This window comes from Delphinus delphis, chromosome 11 (assembly GCF_949987515.2).
Source record: "Delphinus delphis chromosome 11, mDelDel1.2, whole genome shotgun sequence".
In the NCBI taxonomy this organism is placed as follows: Eukaryota; Metazoa; Chordata; class Mammalia; order Artiodactyla; family Delphinidae; genus Delphinus; species Delphinus delphis.
In genome coordinates, this window is record NC_082693.1 from 46,751,745 (window position 1) to 46,770,628 (window position 18,884).

At 34.2% G+C, this 18,884-nt stretch overlaps 1 long non-coding RNA gene across 1 annotated transcript in view; it reads right to left on the bottom strand.

Annotated features, from left to right (window-relative positions):
• LOC132433837 (uncharacterized) overlaps window positions 1-18,884 on the bottom strand; it is a 135,760-nt gene that overhangs the window by 96,342 nt on the left and 20,534 nt on the right. The window contains exon 3 of the long non-coding RNA XR_009521216.1: window positions 352-542. This is a non-coding gene — a long non-coding RNA (uncharacterized lncRNA). The remainder of the gene's footprint in view (window positions 1-351; window positions 543-18,884) is intronic.

Sequence of the window (18,884 nt, forward strand, 5' to 3'; positions counted from 1 at the left end):
GAGATTTCTTCTAGAGCCTATACCAGGACATAAAAATTGGTTTGTCTAGAGCATGAATTAATGCTATATGTTATTATATACTATATGACTATGCAGTCATACACAGTTAATTTTCTATATTATATTTTAACACTTTATATTCACATGTAACAGTTATTTTCTACACCCAAAATTAGAGTACTCTTGGCATTAATAATTAACCAAAGCTATCTAACACAAACACACAGCATAACCTAGTCTTCATAATTAAACATTAAATCCAAAAAATCTATTTATAGTTGATTATAAAAGATTTAAGTTTTCCATTTATAAAATTTATCACAAATATCTTAGAATATTAAACAATTGTACCTTAGGCTTCCCTGGTGGCGCAGTGCTTGGGAGTCCGCCTGCCGATGCAGGGCATGCGAGTTTGTGCCCTGGTCCGGGAGGATCCCACATGCCGCGGAGCGGCTGGGCCCGTGAGCCATGGCCGCTGAGCCTGCGCGTCTGGAGCCTGTGCTCCGCAATGGGAGAGGCCACAGCAGTGAGAGGCCTGCATACTGCAAAAAAAAAAAAAAAAAATTGTACCTTAAGAGACTAACTTTAAAAATAAAATTACAATTTTTACTGTCATAGATAAGAACAAGTAAAATACTCTTTCACTCAGGAACACAGCATTTGTTTCCCAAGTTTAAATAATAAGAATATTTCAATAATTTCCATTTCATAGATATAATTTTTTACTGTAACATTTCTGGGGAATTTGATCTGTCACAAATCTGAAAATATACACTAATTTGATAAATCAAGTTCTCGATATATTTTTCCATGATGCCCCACTGACCTTTAGAAAAGATATGTTATTTTCTTTCTAACATCTTATCTGATCTCGAGAAGAACATGAGTAAAACACAAAAAGGCTTTGCACTCTGAATCTCAAGGTGACATTTAAGACTGACATCCAGGTAGCAGAAGATCTCAAAATTTTTTCCTTGTCCCATGGGGATAAGCAAATCATTAATATGAGAAGGTATCAGGCTAGTAAGTGCTTTAAATGTCAACAATAAAACTTTAAAATCAATGCAAACCCTGACAGGAAGCCAATATGAAAACTGGAGACAAAAGTGATGTACTTTGAACAGGTAAGTAGCCTCACGCTGAATGAACTGAACCTTAGAGATTGATTTATCAAGAAATCGAAACATCAAGATGTTGAACCAGTCCAGGCTCAGTGATTATCACATTGCAGTAGTTTCAGTACCATTTATACTCCTCTTTGCTCTACTCAAATGATGTGCTATAGAAGATAACTAGTTCTTAATAGATTTTAATCATTTTACACTGAAACCAATGACTAGACTCAAATTAATAGTAACACTAACCTTCATCCCAGCTTACCCTTCCCCCTCCCCGTGTCCTCAAGTCCATTCTCTACGTCTGTGTCTTTATTTCCGTCCTGCCCCTAGGTTCTTCAGAACCTTTTTTTTTTTTTTTTTTTTAGATTCCACGTATATGTGTTAGCATACGGTATTTGTTTTTCTCTTTCTGACTTACTTCACTCTGTATGACAGACTCTAGGTCCATCCACCTCACTACAAATAACTCAATTTCGTTTCTTTCTATGGCTGAGTAATATTCCACTGTATATATGTGCCACATCTTTATCCATTCATCTGTTGATGGACACTTAGGTTGCTTCCATGTCCTGGCTATTGTAAATAGAGCTGCAATGAACATTGTGGTACGTGGCTCTTTTTGAATTATGGTTTTCTCAGGGTATATGCCCAGTAGTGGGACTGCTGGGTCTAAGTGAGAGAGTGGCATGGACTTCTATATACTACCAAATGTAAAATAGATAGCTAGTGGGAAGCAGCCGCATAGCACAGGGAGATGGGCTCGGTGCTTTGTGACCAACTAGAAGGGTGGGATAGGGAGGGTGGGAGGGAGACGCAAGACGGAGGAGATATGGGGATATATGCATATATATAGCTGATTCACTTTGTTATAAAGCAGAAACTAACACACCATTGTAAAGCAATTATACTCCAATAAAGATGTTAAAAAAAATAGTAACACTAACCTTTGCACAATATTTTATTTGCACTAACCTTTGCACAACATTCAAATAGAATTCTACATGATCAAGGAACAAGGAGATTCACAATTGAATTCACAATTGAAAGAATATATTTACACACTTACTTTTGTGCTATTATTATGATAATAACTTGAAATTGTTGAATACAAATGTTAAAAAGTGAGAGCTATGTGGTTCTAAAAGTTACTCCTGGTGTGCAAAATTTATGGAGAATTGTTCCAATTCCTTTTCAATATATTATTTTCCATTTCATACCTTATGTAATCATAATAATAGAATCAATAATATTAGTAACAATAATAGCTAACACTAACTGACCATTTATTGTGAGACATGCATTGACTGATTTAATCACCATTGTTACTACCCACATTTTACAGATGAGGAAACTGAGGCAGAGACAACGCGAAGTGACTAAGATTCCACAACCTGTAAATGTTAGAACTAGGATTCTGACCCCAGAAACTACTATATCACATTTGTCATATATACACACACTATTTTAATATATATGCTAAGGTATTCATATGTATGTTAAACTTGAAAATCATGATATAATTCTCATATTGCAAACAGTAAAAAAAAAAAAAAAAAAAAAGCAAAGTGAGAAGTAAATACAGTCTGCAAAAAATACCACCCTTTTCTTAGTGAAAAAAATCTTTTGATGCCAGTGTTCATACACAAGTGACTAATGCATACATCATTCTATTGGGCTTTGCTTTATTGCTCTTTGCAGATATTGGTTTTTTATAAATTGAAGGTTTGTGGCAACCCTGCTTTGAGCAAGTCTGTAGGCAGCATTTTTTTCTGACTTTGTGTCTCTGTGTCACATTTTGGTAATTCTTGCAATATTCCAAACTTTTTCATTACTGTTATATTCGCTATGATGATCTGTGATCAGTGATCTTTGATGTTACTACTGGAAAAAGAGTAGGACTTACTGAAGGCTCAAATGATGTAATAAAGTAGTTTTAAATTAAGGTATGTAGATTTTTTAGACATAATACTACTTAATAGACTACAATGTAATGTAAACATAAATTTATACATACTGGGAAACCAAAAAGTATGTGACTCGCTTTATTGCAATGTTCTGCAACCAAACCTGCCATATCTCCAATGGATGTCTGTATTTCAAATGTCAGTGACTGGAAAAGTAGTTCTGTGGGCTTTTTTTCTTTTCTTAAAAGAACCCTACGGAGTGTGCTTGCATTTATTACATAGGATTGGGTAACTGCAAAACACACAAAACTCCTCCAGGTGTACTTACATAAGCCTTTGTTAAAAGTAAAGGATGTGGTACAACAGAAGAACGTGCAGGCAACTGTCCAGGGCTTCCAGCCCCAGGGTCCTTTCTCAGTCACATAGAATGTACTTTGTTTTCATATTATAAACTGCCATGTTATGTACCAAGTACCTTGATTTCAAGAGAACTCAGGGAAAATTTACTCAGGGTAGAGCTCAGGGTCTTTCATAACCTGCTACTCAGGTAAAAACAGCCAGGCTCTGTAACCAATTAAAACAGGTACAAAACATCAATATAAATGTTTCTACACAGTGTAGACAAGCGTGCCCCCGGCGCCTCCAGGAAGTTTGAACTTTTAACACCACATTACGTATCACTAATTAATACATCTCACCCTTACCTTAGCCAAGGATCAGTTGCAGATTTCCAGGCATCCACAGACATAAGTGTAAAACTTTCCTAGTCCAGTTGTAAGATAACAAGATCTAACACAGAGCTCACTGTTGAGTGAGGCAATTTATTGAGCAAGTGCTCAGAAAGTACCAGGGGCTCTCTGGACACTCAACTAAAACAATAACTTCTCTCTCTTTTGGTCCCATGTCCTGTTACAAATATAACACCCTCCTTTGGAAGGAGTGATGGCAAAATTAAGAAGTCGGTATTTACTACAGAACTAAGCGTGGGGGGAACGCCCACAGTCAAAAAAATGAATGACAAAGTGAAACCCATTAAAGAGAGGGGAAAAGTGAGAACATGGGAGAGAGCACCCTACGCTGGGGTTGGGAGATGTAACTTCAGTGCCCCTTTTCTTTGCTTCTTAGACAGATGCAGACACAAAACTAGATGATGGGATTATCAATAGGAAGAGACAAAGCATGAGACAACCCATCTGAGCAAGCTGGAAACTGAATATTCACTTATTGCTCAGAAATTGTAACATAAAATTCATGCTCTTCCAATGTGACTGGTGCCAATATAAATTACGTGACAGCTCAGAAGCATAATTTTTCCTAGATGTAGAAGAGGAGTTACAAGTCAGAATGTTGTTATGGTCACTTTTTCTCTGCACTGTATGTAATAAACGTGTTGCATTCACCACAATCCCTACCTGAGGATGCTAACTATATGTTACATATTGACTCTACGTTATTTATTTATTGCTGATGTGGTAACCTTATTATGCATCTGATAAATATTATAACATTCCTTTTTATTTTAAAATAAATATTATAAAGTGAAATTCAAAGACAGCGAGGCTTTTTCCCCTATCGCGAGGGCTGGGTAGCTCTACAAGTGTTCAAGCCTATTGTTCAAGTAGGTGGAGGCTGATGGAGCTGGTAGAAACATGTAGGTGGTATGCATGGAGAAACTAAAATGGAGACACACGATCCTTTAAAAAGAGTGAAATGTGCAGTCAGACTATCATCTCTACTGTTACTTGTAATATGAATTATATCTTTTATAGTATATCTTCCAATGAACTTGTTATATATCTTAAAGGAAGCTGAAAGTGTTAATATCAAGAGTCATACTGACCAAAACAGCTATGATAAAAGCAGCAAACTGTCTTTACTGCTATAAAATTTCCATATCCTCATTCATATCAAACGTGAACGTGAAGCAGCAGGACATCAAATTACTTTTGCCTTCTTACAGCCACTCATGCGAAGTTTATGAAAAAGCTTGAATACTGATCATGCTGCAGGGAGTGTGCAGAAATGAGTCTTCTAAAGTAGTGCTTATACTCAGTGAGCTACATCTTTTACTATCATCCGTTCATGCTGATATCTCCTTGGTAAGTAATTTTCTATTTCTGACTTTACTCTTTATAGCTGGGGTTGAGAGCCCTACAAAAGTGGTCAGTGGAGGTCCAAACAGTAGAAAGAAGAATGGGTTGAAAATCATCCAGGAAATGCACATGAGGGATATATATTAGTAAGTAGTGGGCATCCATCCACGAAGACTGGAGTATGAGGCAGAAGTCATGGTCTCTCAAAAACATGAGATACTTTGGAGAAAATACCAACCTCCCTTCCCCGGTGAGCAGAAGCCAATGTGGTCTTGATCATCAGGAACAAAATCTGGGCAAGGGAGTAGATGAGGCAGGTTTGGTTGTTGTTGTTGTTTGTTTTTGGGTTTTTTTATAGTAGGTTGGAGGAAAGATGAAATGAATCATCCTGCCTGGGTCAGAGGGTCAACAACAGAGATGGACTGATATATTGAATGTGGTAGGATGGTGAGAGAACAAAACCTAGATCCCAATTGAAGGGTCTACAGCAGAACCAGACAAGTTAGTAAGGCTTTAGAAAGTACAGAGGGGGTTTAACAGAGGAAAATGTAAGTTGAAAGTTGGAGTAGGAAGACTTTATTAAGTACCTTGGATTGTAAAGTAGCTGTGAATAGAGCTGAGAGTTAAGGCAAGACTGATGTCCCAGAGATAGTGGAAAACTAATGTGGCATTAATTACAGGAGAGGAGGCAGAGACCAAGTTACTGGAAGCACAAAATAAGACTTTATTTTACTTTACTTTGAGACTAAAGTAAAAGAGCTATTTTTAAAATATTACTTACAGTAATATTAAGAATAGGTAAAACTAGTCACTTATACTCCACCCAATGACTCTGACAAATTGTTCCTGCCTTTAAGTAGCTATTTCAAAACAAGAGGAATTCCTTTAAAGATGGAGAAATTTTAGAGCACTCATTTCCAAAACAATACAGTCATTCATTGTTAAGTTGGAAAGAATTTCTTAAAGATGAATGTCTCAGATGCATATGCTTGCCTCATTTCTAAATAACATAATCATATTTAGGAAATACGTTTGCCACAAGACTGAACATGAAAGTGTCTGTAATTATCTACAGATATAATAGTATGGAAAAAAATAAGGGACACACCCAGACTTGAATATCCAGGAGAGTTTGTATCTGTTTTAACTGTCTTTTTACCCTGGAGTAATATTGACTTGGTACAGGTACAGTAATATTGACTTGAAAATGGTTTACCATTTTCAAAATGTTTCACAATTTTAATGCCACTTTAAAGTTCTTCTTTTAAATATGTGGCAAGCTTGAAATTGCAAAGCCAAACTATCAATAAGAGAAGGATAAAAGCCATAAGAGCCAAACTAACAAAAAAGCTATCTTTGCCATCTTGTACTTTTGTTACTGAGAAAGAGAAGATAATGTGTAAAGATCATCTGAGATGAAGACATTAAGAAAGGGGTAATTAAATGAAAGCATCTGAAATACATCTGGTAGTTCATTAAATACAGTATTGTGTTTTAACTAAAGACATACATGATGCTCTAGAGTGGTGCTTGAGATGTGGCTACTGGAACTGAGGAAGTGAATTTTTATTTAATTTAATTTTAAATAGCTACCTATTGAACAGCATAGGTCTAGAGAAAGTAAAAGTTGATCTCTAAACAAAGAGAGGAAACGTTTTCTTCATGTAGCACTTCATTTAAAAGTTGAGAGAAAAAATTTGAAAGCATCTTACAACATGCTTAAAACTCTCAAAATAAATTGAAATTAGTAGAAAGAGTAGTTTAAGTCAAACATACATGTCAAAAAGTGAGCATTTTGCTATATACTCACATATATGGGGTTATAGGAACATTTTATAGAATGGTCAACCATCAAAAGAGAGTATGAAAATTTAGAAAATATGAGATATCAACATTAACACCATTGCGTTTATTTGGTAAATAGTTTTTGTGAAACACACTTGCTGATCCTAGCTCTGCTATGAAGCTATTAGGGCAATATCATTACACAGTGGTTTAAACGTTCCCAAAGTTACAAACTGCCCATCTAAGACCTTCAATCTTACTTGAAATTGATATCTTGATTCAAGCGACAGCTCTTGATTTTTCACTATATGCATACCTTTGTACCAGGTAGTGATGGGAACTGCAAGAAAGAAAGAAAGAAAGAAAGAAAGAAAAGAAAAGGAGGGAGGGAGGGAAGGTGAAAGAACACTAGAAGATATGGAGCACTTGTTCCAAGAAGTATTTATAATCTAAGTAGGAAGCCAAAATTTACACGTCTCAAATGTTTGATGAACTTCTAAAAAATGGCATCAGTAATAAGGAAGTCATATGCAAAGTACCTGGGAGGGTTTGCAAGCTGTAGCAGTAGGAGACATAGCTGAGCGCTTAAAAAAAAATGAGAAATGGGGGTGAACAAACAAACAAAAAAACCCTGGGTCTTTTAAAGCCTCAAATGTACACATATGTGTACTTCAGCATGAGTACAAACACCTATGAAACAGTCCATCCTCCATAATTTATCTTTCTATAATCTGCCTTTGACCTAAACACGAAATGGTGAAATCTGATTAGAGTTGACAGACATTGAAGTGAGAAATAGGATGGGTTGTTATTGTTCCTTTAAGTCTTGTTCCTTTGTTTTGTTTTCCACTTTAAGCACAAGCAGCCAAGGTTATGTTGTGACTGAAATGCCTTTCAGTGAGCCCTCTGCCTGACAATCCCTATCACCGAAACTCTGTCTCAGATCTGAATATAAAAACCCATGTTATTATTAGGTTGAACCATTCAAAATTGCCAATACTCAATCATTTCTTTATCTACAAAAATGTCAGTTTCAAATATTGCAACTTATAGAATCAGTAGGTGCAATTCAAAGAATCTTGATTTTAATAATAATAATCAGAAAAACAAAATTATACATTATTGTTTCAAACAGAATATTGAAATAAAAGCAGTTTTTATTTTTGTATAACACTGTAAATTGTTCCCATTTGCAGATTTTATTATTAAAAAATAGAAAATATTCCAACATGTTCTCAATTTCTTGTCTAAGTCCTGCTTTCGTTTGTTTGTCGTATAGTTTAATACTCCCTCCTTCATAAAAGAAAGACCTCGGTTTCCTAAAAAACAAAACTAACCAGTTTCTTTGGAACTTCAACTTTCTTAACTGGATCATCTACTCCTTAGCAATATTTTTTTAAATACTGTAATACATTGTGAAGTATTATCAAATATCAGTAATTTAATAACAGAGAAAGCCTTTTAGCTAAAAAATAGTTTAGAATATTTAAGGAGTGGCAATGTATACATCACAAATATGAAAAAATCTTCAGGAAATATTAAATGACAAAAGCAAGGCACAGAACAGTGTATGGTTTGCCATCTTTTGTGAAAGAAAAAACAGAAAATAAAACTATATCTATAAAAATGCTAACAGCATACACAATAAACTAAAAACAGTGATAAAAAGGATGAATACAGGAGTGGGAGGAAAAATAATAACTGTGTATCTTTTTATACTGTTTTGATTTTTTGAACCACGTGAATGTACTACCTACTCAAAAAATTAAATTAAATGTTAAGAAGTATATAAAATAGGCACCAGTTTGCCCTTGTATTGTTTTCCAAATAAGAGTACAGCAGTTACAAAGATGCCTGGGTTTAACTATAGCAGCAATTTAGGAAAGAAATTCTCAAAAATGTTAGGTAAAAGATAACTAGTATATAGTACAGCAGTTCTTAAATTTTATTGTGCATAAAATATCCCAGATGCTTTGCTAAAAAATCCATAATCTGGGGGCCTAACTCTGATTATAAATGACTATGTTTGAACTGGAGTTTAAGAACGTGCATTTTAACAAATCCTAGGTAAGGGTCATGTAAAAACTGATTGACCCTACTCTGAGTAACCTTGTCTTAATGTTAGGGTATCTAATATCTTAAAATTTTATGCTATTACAATATTAACTAAAATAGTATTTCTGAAAATAGTAATTTCCTAACAGGCATTATTTTCCTTTTTAAATTTGATATGATTTTACTGTGTTCATTAGTTAATTTAAAAAGTTATTTGTGGGCTTCCCTGGTGGTGCAGTGGTTAAGAATCTGCCTACCAATGCAGGGGACATGGGTTCAATCCCTGGTCTGGAGAGATCCCACATGCCTTGGAGGAACTAAGCCCGCACACCACAATTAACTGAAGCCCACGTGCCTACAGCCCGTGCTCTGCAACAAGAGAAGCCACTGCAATGAGAAGCCTGTGCACCGCAAAGAAGATCCAGTACAGCCAAAAATAAATAAATAAAATAAATAAATTTTTTTAAAAAAATTTAAAATAGTTATTTGCAAGTCCAAAGTTTTCTTTATATTTAATATTAACTGGTAATCTTATACAGTAACCCATAAGAAGATACTAAAGAACCTTGCAGGTTTATCATTAAAAACAAAAACAAACAAACAAAAGGCTCCGTATCAATTTTAGAGTGCATTTCAAACTTTTTTAAAGTGGAGTAATGGATATTGTTAATCTTTGTGATCACTCATCCTCTGAGCCTCATTTCTGTTTGGGAAATCCTCTACTTTGTGAGTTTTGTTGACAGGCAGAAACTACCTTTTAATACAGAAGCTGAATACTCTTTTTTTCAAAACAGTATTTAGAACTGCAACCAAACTTCACTCAGGTTCAGGGTCACAAAAACAAACTGCATTGACGGCATGGCCTCCAAGTCTGGTTCTCTGGCCCTACCAGACAGTGAGCTACCCAGAATCCTTTTAATATACTCTTTCTCTGCTTAAAAAACCAGAAATATGTTGATTCTGATTTTTTTTTTTTAATGTCTAAGAATCCTAGCTGATACCTGTGGGCTTAGGTTTGAAAAAGCAACTGAAATATCACATAGAAGAAGTAAGACCTAACAGCAGTTCATGCAAAGGAAAACTAAACATAGCTGATTTCAACTTAATACAAGTCAACAATGCTAATGTGCTTGTCCCAAAATATTCATATAGACTTGGGGAGGGAGGTGGCACTGAAAGGATAGAGACCAGGACAAGAGAAAAAATGTTAAGACTGATTCTACAGCTCTGCCCGGGCCTGTGCACATGTGGTGCAGAGTCTTAGGCTCTGGGTCCCACTTCTTAGACAAACCTTTATAAATGTGTGTTTCCAGTGAAAGGCTTGAAAATTATAACTGTCAAAGCAAACAGATATTTAGCAGTTTAAAGACAAGATTTGATGAAGGATATAAGAGCATCATCTTTCAATAACAATCCAGAGATTTTTCCAAAGAAATTAGAAATTTAAACTGGTACCAGTGGGGGTATTTTCACAGGATATGATCTCATTGTGAGACTTACTTGACAGTTAAAGCTACATAAAGAAATAATAGAATTCAATTAAAGAAATTAATAGCAACAATAGAGGCCTAATGATAACTTCTCAGCATGTTCAAAGGACATGTTCATCTAGTTCCATGAGTTAAAAACTATCTGTGTTTATAAACGTATCTTGAGGCCTTTCGTGTCCTCTTAATTCCAGGCTCCCCTTGGATATTTAACATGTATTCCAAATGCAATATATCTAGAACTCCCAATTTCCATCTCTATAGTTCTATATATTAATTCAAATAAGAGCAACGGTTTTCCCTATAGAGAGTTCTGTATGGTTTTCCATCAGGGGCAGTACCAGAATTTCCATACAGGTGTCCCTTTGGAACAATAATCTGATTGGAAAGGGGAGGTTGGCTAGGGAATTTGAGAAAGATGTTTTAGAAGCACTGGCATTGCAAGCACACATTTTCACTCAAATTGTATACTTATTTTAGTGAAGAGAGATTGGTATGATGCTGAGATGCCCCCTACCTGCAGCCACCACTCTGCATACTTGAATGAATTACCATTGACCTTAAAATAAATGAAGTATTACATTTTATAGTTTCCCGGGCACTACTTGTGCTGGCCTCTTGCCTCCTTCTCTGATGTCATCTTGATCCACCATCCATCCCCTGTTTCACCTTTGCCAACTACATTCCAGCTAAAATACATGTGTTGCTCACACTAGACCTCGAATTTTTTCAGCTTTTTTAGTATTCCAAGCACATTCCTGGTTCAGGACCTTCCCACGAGCTGTTCTATCTGCTTGGATTACTTTTCCTTCCACTTTTTGAATATCTGTCTCTGCCTTGTTATTTAAGTCCATTTCATTGTCACCTCTTTCTCAGAAAATGTTTCCTAACCATCTAATCTGAACTCTCTTTTCTCCCTCATCTAATATTCAAACCTGCAATTTCTATCATATCGCCTTTTTTGTTCATCTTAGCAGTTATTTATTTTTGTGTTAACTAGGGAATTTTTGTATTTCTCTATCAGAATGTAAGCTTCAAAGACAAGGAGATGGTGTATACCAGGTTTAACACTAGACTCCCAAAATCTAAAACAGTCAATAGTAGGTGTTCGATAAACATGTGTAGAAAGACTAGAAAAAGCAGAAGTAGGTAAATATGCAAAAGGATAGGTAAATCAATTTTTAAACTTTAAATACAAGTTATTACAATGTTAACATTTTATTTAAAAGGAAGGGGTAAGAATTGAAACATTGTAGTGTCAGAAGCCCTTTGATCTGTGTTAAAGGTAATGGGTAACCCCTGATATTTACTTGATGACATGGTACCCATTACTTGAACATCTCTTCAGCGGACCATTTCACACAGGGTTAACAGTGAAGTAGTTCCTGCAAATGGTTGCAGTTAAATGTCTATATATTTAGTTTCTCATTGTTATATACTATAAATCGACTTTTAACTTATGATTAATCTTCCTTTGACAATAATTTTTAGTTACTAACAGATAAGGGTTTTTTCTCCACACCTTGTCAAGAAGTTAATTACATGAAAATATTTTAAATATGTAACTGGTACTTCTATTTTAACATACTTTGCTTAAATATTTTTAAGTGAAATAAGCATAATTTATCTGTGAAGAGAACTATGCTAGAATGTTTCACGAATGTTTTCATAAAATTGTGGTTTATATACTAAGTTTTCTCAAAAGAAGGGTAATCATTGCCGTATATTCCATTTTGAAAAATGAATATAGTCAGGTGATCCCAGAAAACATGGATTATAATATAATTACACGTAATATTACTGACTTAAAATTGTCCCAGGCTCATAGAAAAAGGAGTATTGTTTCAAAAGGAATCCAATTCAAAAGATTTTCAATACAGGGCTTTCTTATTGTCTTCACATGAGTTATTGAAGAATTCTCACTGGGAAATAAGTAGATATTAACAGAGCCCCGGCAATGAAAAATCCATTTAGACCACTTTAAATATCACAGTAGATGTTATTAGACATTTATAAAGTGAATCGTGTCAACCCTCAGGAGTTCCGATTTATTTATTTTACGTAATAAAAATACAACTTTCCATGAAAATTTGATGCAATATAAGAAATCGCTCTGAAAATTCAGTTTCCCTAATTTAAAAAATTCCAATTGACTTACACCTTCCAGTAGAAATATTCATAAAGTTGTCAGTTTGTGTCAGTAAGTTGCATGAGAAAGATGATATAAATTTTCAGAGAAGGCAAATTTAACCTATCATTTATAACAACTTTTCTTAAAGCCATAGTCTAAATATTCTATTTCTCATATTCACATTTCTTAAAATCCAATCCTAATGAGATATGGATTAATAAGAGTTATAGCTAAATATGTTTAATAACTCTTATGTTAATTTAATTTTGATGAAAGCTAGTATACTGCAGCAACTAGAGTTATTTTACAAAATTCAAATTCCTAAGGGATGGCCTTTTAGACTCTCTATCAAACAATAAAACACTGATCACTATATGCTAATAGACAATGTCTTAGTTCAGCTCTGGTTTGTTTAAGTATTGGGAAATAACAATCCTCCTCTTCTCTACTGTCATTTAGAGGAAAATGTCAAAATTATATAGTGAATAAACGATTTATAAAATGTTTTTCTACTGTCTACTCTCTTTAAAGGATGATAGCATTCCTGAACTAGAATTAGAAAATCTGAACTCTAGTCCCCAAATCATCTTTTAATAGATTACTCTGAATAAATAACTTTAGCTTTCTGTGCTTTCCTCTTTTTACCTATAAAATGCTGACAGCCACATTGTCCTTTTTAACCCATAAACTCTTTTAGTGGTAAAATTAATTTTAGGGTCAAATCGTGTCTATGATTTATTAAAGGAGACATGGGCACAATCCATGAAGAATTTGCTGTTTCAATGATAAAAAAGGAGAAGACATTATTTTGGATACTGGTTCAATTTTTAGCTACTTTTATTGAAATATACATACTGGCATCTGTATTTTTTTTGAGTGTGTATATGTTTTATTGCATAAGAGTGGATAGGTTTTAGTTCTATGTAATGCAAACTATGCATTTTGGACCACAACTTCCACATAAGACAATTTAAAAACTATACAAAATATTTGAAATACTTTCCTTAGAACATCAAAGAGCAAACAACTATAACTCTTACTGTTGAAAAGTAGCAACAGACTGACAGCTATCTCCTCAATAGCAAAAAGGAAGTCAAAAGACTGGAATAATTTACCAAAATGCTGAAACCAAACATTTTCTATCTAAAAAAAAAAAATCTCCTTTTAGAATGAGACCTGAAATAAAGGTATTCTCACAAAAACCAAAAAGCAAAGAATTCATTACTAGCAGACTGATGTTAAAAGAAATTCTACCAGGGCTTCCCTGGTGGTGCAGTGGTTGGGAGTCCACCTACCGATGCAGGGGACGCGGGTTCGTGCCCCGGTGCGGGAAGATCCCACATGCCGCGGAGCGGCTGGGCCCGTGAGCCATGGCTGCTGAGCCTGCGCGTCCGGAGCCTGTGCTCCACAACGGGAGAGGCCCCAACAGTGAGAGGCCGCGTACCGCAAAAAAAAAAAAAAAAAAAAAAAAAAAAAAAAAAGAAATTCTACCAGATGACAAGTTAGTAATGCAGAAAAAACAAAGAGCACAGAAACTAATAAATATGTGAAAAAACTAAGTTAACATTGGTTTGTAAACCAATACATATGCCCATAATTTCCCATAGATAATTTCTATTATCTATTTAATAATAGATATAATAAAAATAATGTTTAAGTGCGTCTTAAAGTATATAATGTGATATTGGCTCAGGGATACAGAAACAGATTAATACGATAGAGGATCTAGTAACAGATCCAGCGATCTATAGACACTTGGTATATGTCAAAGATGGATTTGCATAGCAGTGCAACAATAAATAGTCCCCAGATAATTGAGCATTCATGTGGAAAAATAATATTGGACCTACTTCACATGGCTAATATTTATAGAATTAAATGTGGAAGGGAAAATAATAGACAATAAACAGTAGAAAAGAAAACAATAGACATAATAAAGGAGAATATATTCAGAATATTAGGACAGGGAAATACTTCTAAAACAGGACATAAAAATAAATAATACTAAGTAAATGATTTATAAACTGGGTTACATTAAAATTAAGACTGTCTGTTTATCAACGGCACCATTAGGGATGTAGAAAAATGCAAATCACTTAATAAGAGAATATAGTTAACAACATATGTAATTGACAAAAGTCTTGTATCCAGAACATATAAAGAATATCTACAAATCAGTAAGAAAAGACAACCCAATGGAAAAATGGGAAAAATGAGGAACTGAAATTTCACAGAAGAGAATGTGTAATTGGCCATTATACATATGAAAAGGTACAACCGCATTATAAATCAGGGTAACTCAAATCTATAACGAACTATCACCTTGCAAGCACCATAATGGATGCAATGTAAATGTCTGGTGATACCAAAGTGCTGGAAAGAATGTGGAGCACCAGGAATTCATACAATGCTCATAGGAATATAAACTGGTACAACTACTTTGGAAAAAAAAAACAAACCTGAAATTATCTACTGAAGTTGAAAATATGCAAAGCCTAAGGCAAGCAAACCTATCCCTGTGTATTCAGCCATGGAAATTATGGGCATATGGTACATTAGGGAATCAGCACCAAAAAAAAGTTAATAGCAGCATTATAGGCATAAACTAAAAGTCCATTAATAGCAAAATAAATAAATATATGTTGATTCATTCGTGCAATGGAATCGAGTAAAGTGAAAAAAGTGAATGGACATGTAACATTACCAGTGAAATTATAAAAAGAATGCTGAGCAAGAGATGTCAAACACAAGAAATACACATTGTATGATTTAATCTATGTAAAGTTTTAAAACAGCAAAAACTAAATTATAGTGCTTAGGAATGCATTTTTGGGGGTGTAGAAATTATACAGCAAAACAAGGAAGTGTTTACATAAAAGTCAAGCAAGGGAGGTGAAGAGTTGAAAGTGGCAAGTGGGGAACTTCTGGGGAGCTCAAAATGTTCTCTTGACCTGGGTAGTTTAATTGCTGATCACTTTTTAATAATTTGAAGCTGTATACATTTATGTTTCATGTACTTTTCTGTGTAACCTTATCACATTTTAAAAAGATAAAAATTGTAATAGAAACAGCTCAACTCTGGAAATCAAATGCTTAGACAAAAAGCTAAAATGATGTAAAGAATGAGAAAATAAAGGAAATCAAGAAATTATATGACATATATACATATGACATATTTCAAAGGAGACTGATAGATCTAAAAAGGTAAATTAATGCCTTGTTTGGATAGAACATTTAAAACACCCTTAACATGTCACAGGAAAATTGTAAGAAATGTTTTTCACATCTCAACTTTCTGATTTAATAAACATATGGGAAGAAGAGCCTGCAACCCGAGTGCATCCAAGAAAATTAATTTGTCTTCCACAATGCAAAGGGATTGTGAGAGGGGGTAATACAAAGAAGCTACAACTAGAGAAAAAGGGTTTATGGCATTAATATTATTTTTAATGGTAAATGCAAATTAGGATAATAAAGAATCATGATTTTGTGATTAAGTGGTGTCTGGAGGGAAAATCTTAGACCATAAATGTGCTATCTAAAACTGACCAGAGAAGGTAAAATACATTAAATAAAACAGGCAGAGATAATGCTGTAAGAGAACAAGGAAAATTTGCACGTCGTATTTTTAAAAGATAGATATATGGAATGAATACAAACTGTGTGTGGTATTTCCATCCATTTCTTCAAGAAGGAGAAAATGATTGTAACTATATACAATATTAAATTTCCTTTTACAATAAAAAGTGTGAACATTAAATGAGGATGAAAGAAGAAATGATATAGTAAAGTGAATAGTAAAGGGCTGTTAACAAGAAAATAGGCTCAAAATGGAGTTGTTTATGCTAAGCCTCAACTCACCAAACTGAGACTTAACTTAATTACAGTTTCTGTTCTCCCAGAAACAGACTGTTAAACTGTCTATCAGGAATCACCAGATGAGCACAAGTTAGTTAATCTGCCTGATGGACCCCTTGCTGTGCCCCAAAGGAAGGCAACCTTGCAATAAGCAACCAACTTTTTTTGCATAGTATAGCTTCTTTGTTCCTGCGCCCTTCTGCCTATAGAAGTCTTTCATTTTGTACAGCTCCTCATAGCTCCTTTCTATCTGCTAGATTGGAATGCTGCCCAATATATGAATCATTGAATAAAGCCAATAACATCTTTAAAATTTACTTAGTTGAATTTTTTTTTAACAGGGCCAAAGAAAAAATTTTCTTTATCTTCCAAGGAATCAACCTCTATCTTCTCCTACCTCCATGAGAATTCCTTATTTAAGGGGCTTCTGCTCTTCTGCTACTCCTTAAATGAACATCTATTCCATGGTTCCATCCTCAAGCCTCTTCTGTTTTGTCTCTATCTGCTTTCCTCATCCTTTCTAGTGATTTAAATCACTTACATATCATTGATTCCCACAGTCCTTATTGCTTTCTGTTGTTCCACTTGCCTGTTGGACATTTCCACTCAAAGTCTCAATTTTCCATTTCCAAAAAGGAATGCCTAACTTTTTTCTTAAGACAGAATTACATGACTGATTTTGGCAAACAGCATGACTATCCATGTAGTAATCCAATTAGAAATTTTGAAAATTTCCTTAGCTCTTTTTTCTCCTTAGGAACACTTTCAACCTTCTTCTGTGCATACACAGAGATCATCATCATCATCACCACCACCACCACTGTCATCATCATCACAGTCTCCAAATAATTCTGTTCTCTATAATGCTGCCAAAGTTCCTTTATTAAAAACAAGCCTGAATATATAATATAGTTGCCCACTTAACATTCTCTATGACTCCATAATTCTTCCAGTTGACAATTACAGAATTTTTGACACACCACATAACAATCTAGTTTTATACTTTGTTTACGTGTCTATCTCCACCAAATTGCAGATTCTTCAAGAACCAATCATAGGCTTCACTCCTTAGAACAATCAGTACTGAATACAATAAATATTTATGGAATGAATGCATTTTTTTGCATGGCTGCTCACTATAAATTCAGCATGCTCTAATTATTAACCAAAGGTCCTTGGATCCCCATGGGATCCACGTATAGAATTTCTGAGTCATCAAAGTTGGATCAAAAGATACGTACTTAATTTTTACTAACCTCTGATGAAAGTGAGCATTGTCTTCAAACCATAAACTACAGTAGTACCTACAGCTTTGACACTAATAAAATCGGAGAATTACTCATATCAGATATGAGTTATTACAGATATATTAAAATATCTTTAAGACCATAACAACTTTGGAATATGGCAATTATCGGGTCCATGCTATACCATTCTACGCAATATGTTAACAAACACATGGACATATATTAATGTATGATGATTTTAAATATTTTGGTAAACATATTCCAAAACAATACTTTTCCTTAATAACACTATGCATTTAATTTTATTTATTTAAACCTGAAAAAGAAGGGCTCCATAGGTTTCAATGGATGCCCAAATGGTTCATGACACCAAAAATGTTAAGAATCCCTATTTTAAAATGAAGTGAATAGAACACACCACTAAGAGATACATTTTAATTCTTCTATTAGATAAGGAGTTCATCCTACTATGCAAGAAATCACTGAAGACGGACCAGCAAATCAGTTGGGGGGAAAAAAAAGAGAATGTGAAGGTCAACAGTGCAAGTGGAAAGGAATGGCATTCCCATCAGTGACTGAACAAGGAGACAAACAGAGGTATGAATAGAAAGAAAGGTAAAATATAGAATTAAAGTTAAAATATAAGAATTTATAATAAGAACTGAAAACTCTTGTATAATGAAAATAATTGGACATTGAGTATTTGATTAGAATATCTAAGTCTCCTGGAAAATATAAAACAAAAGACAGAAGTATTACCACAGATAATGGTTTGCTGAGATAAAAATATAAACAATTTTGAAGCACTTAAGAAGAATACAGGTGAAGACCAAGAAAAAAAAATAAAAAGCAAAATAAGACAAAACAAGTAAACACAGATATAATTTGTAAGTTGTGAACTTTTGCAAATTCCACATGGAAAAGAAACTGGTTGCCAAAAACCAAATTGTAATTATATATACAGGAATATCACATTTTATTGCGCTTTGCAAATACTGAGGTTTTGACAATTTGAATTTTTGTGTCAACCCTGCATTAAAAGCAAGGCTATCAGCACCATTTTTCTAAGAGTATTCGCTCACTTTGTGTCTCTGTGTCACATTTTGGTTATTAGTGCAATATTTAAACTTTTTTATTATTATTTTATTTGTTATGATGATCAGTGATCTTTGCTGTTACTATTACAATCATTCTGGTGGGGGGGGG